Genomic DNA, 2,402 nt, shown 5'->3' with positions numbered 1-2,402 from the left:
TTGACAACATTGTTTATTAATTTCTAGCTTTTTCCTTGTGGCTTTTATTCATTTTTTATGAGCAAATCCAAATCTATTTTAATGCCATGTCATTTTAAAAACCTCTTAAGTTAGTGGGAGCTTTGCTTCCCTGAGACAGCATTCCAGAGGTACAAACTGAAACCTTTCTCTACAAACCCCCAGTAAGTCATCCAAGACCCCCGATTCACAAAGTTGCTTTGTTTCAGTCTACTCCTGTGGCTCCTGGGTTTTCTTTCAAAGAAGCGAAGTCCAAATATTTAAAAAAGGAAGGCGAACATGATGGCACATGCCTTTAATCCCAGCACTCAGGAGGCAAAGGCAAGATGCTCTCCTTGAGTTTCAGGCTAGCCTGGTCTACCTATTGAGTTCCAAGACAGTAAAAGCTACAAAGTGAGACTATCAATTCACAGCTTCATTCTCTTCTGTTTTTCCACTGGTATTCTCTACAGTTTTAGCTGCCGTCTTTTTTTTTTTTTCCTGAGTTTTTCTAACTTGAAGAAGTCTAGGGAAGAGTCTTCATCTCAGACTTGAAGAGGTCAAACTCAAAAGAACCACTGGTTATCCACATGGAGCCATGGAGCATGAGTAGAACTGTAAACTTAAACTGGCCTACAAACTCACCCTCCTTCTCATAGAAAATATTAAGTGGTTGTGGTAACTCATATTTGGCTGTTGGGCCCAGATCGTGACCCCCAGAGAGACCACCAAAGACGAGCATGCCGGAATACAAAAGCAAGGTTTAATTCCGGATATCCAAAAGCAATACATGCCTAGGCAGGGACTTCGTCCAATACATCCAATGCAGTGGAGGCTGGAGGAAGTGCCCACCTATCTGCAAGCTCAGCTTTTAAAGGGAAAAAAATCACAAGGTTACATCATTTAGGGGTGCTAGTACAGGTACAATTCTGATTGGCTCGCTTCTAGGGACTTCTAGAAATTACTTCTAAGGGAGTGGTTGCCTGCCACCATTTCTCATTGGCTACTCTCAGGTGAGGGCATTTCTGTGGTCAGTTACCCTAGAAACCAGGGAGAGGACATTCCATAGTCCAGCAGGCATTACCTTGTGACTATCTTGTGACTCTGTACTTTTATACTTCCTGGTTTCTGGAATCTGAACTGACTGGTTTCAGCAACTAATGGCCTATTCCCAAAAGGAGAAATCTTAGGCCTTAATTTTAGGGTGAAAGCATTGTGGTCTTATTTCTAAGATGGCTCATTTTGGTCTCACATGGCACACACTGCCATTCAAGCCTTCTTCTCATCCTCAAACGCTCTTAAAGTAAAAGGCATGACATCAAAACCTCATTGGCCTCACTGAAAAAGGCATGTGAAGATTTCATTTTCAAGCCATATTGTTTATAGGGGGGTCTCATTTGTAAATGGTGGTTTCCATTTTGCATCTTTGGCCTTGCCTTCTCCTTAGCTGGAGAAGACACCCACAGCATAAACTTGAGGTACTTCACATACCTCAAATAGCCTTTCACTATCTATTTACTGGTCTGTGGGATTCTGGATAATAGTTTTAGCTCCATAGATTACATGCTACTTTATTGGTGTGAAAGCATACCTTCTATTGTTATGCAATTAAATGAGTGAGTGACTTTATTCTAGGCTTCTGTCACTTGTGTATTCTGTTTTCTAGGTTGGGTATAAAGGTGATTGGCCTTAATGATAGCTCTGTTACTTGGGTCCCCTAAGCTATACCAATATTACAAAAGTGTGAACCACATTAGCAATAAAGCTATCCACATGGATCCCAAGGTCAATGTTTAACAAGTCACCTTCCTTGAGTATTTAGTCATAGTCACTCTTCATAAGGGATAAGTGGCACACACAGTTATTTACTTACGTGCTGGTTTGAAAGGTAATACATTTCTTCATTTCCCTTTCTTTCTTGAAGATTTTCCCTATCTCTTCTACAATCATTGCATCATCTTTCCCTCAAAGGATTCAATACTGACACACTTAAACTGGAAGTTTCCATCAAAGATCAAAGTACCTGTTGGGCAATGTCACCTGCCCCCCTCATCTTATATTTGTTCATGACTAGGTCCTTGGCTAGAGTTTACTCCTGCAGCTCACCTTCTCCTGACATCTTCTGACCACCTTCAGTTTCACTCTCCTTGAGCGGCAGTCTGCCTTCCTTCCCAGCCACAACTATGGCCAGAGTCTCTTTGACCTTGATGAAAGCAAAAGCAAGCAAGCGAGGGCCAATGGAGAGCTCCTTGTAACTTTTAAAAACTCATGTCTTTTAAAAATGACTAAATCATTATGTATAACATTTACAATACTAAAAATATCTATCAGGTTTGGGGAATAATTCCTTGGCCTGCTGACAAGTTTTGTGTAAATACCAAGGAAGCTTTGAAAGGAAGGAAAGA

At 41.0% G+C, this 2,402-nt stretch overlaps 1 pseudogene; it reads right to left on the bottom strand.

The window, feature by feature from the left end:
- Positions 1–420: 420 nt before the first annotated feature.
- On the bottom strand, positions 421–2,116 carry LOC114707593 (annotated as a pseudogene).
- Between the last annotated feature and the right edge of the window lie 286 nt (positions 2,117–2,402).

The sequence above is a fragment of the Peromyscus leucopus genome, chromosome 3, assembly GCF_004664715.2.
Source record: "Peromyscus leucopus breed LL Stock chromosome 3, UCI_PerLeu_2.1, whole genome shotgun sequence".
NCBI classification, from domain to species: Eukaryota; Metazoa; Chordata; class Mammalia; order Rodentia; family Cricetidae; genus Peromyscus; species Peromyscus leucopus.
Note: the sequence above shows the minus strand (reverse complement) of the source record. Positions and strands in the feature narration are given on the sequence as shown.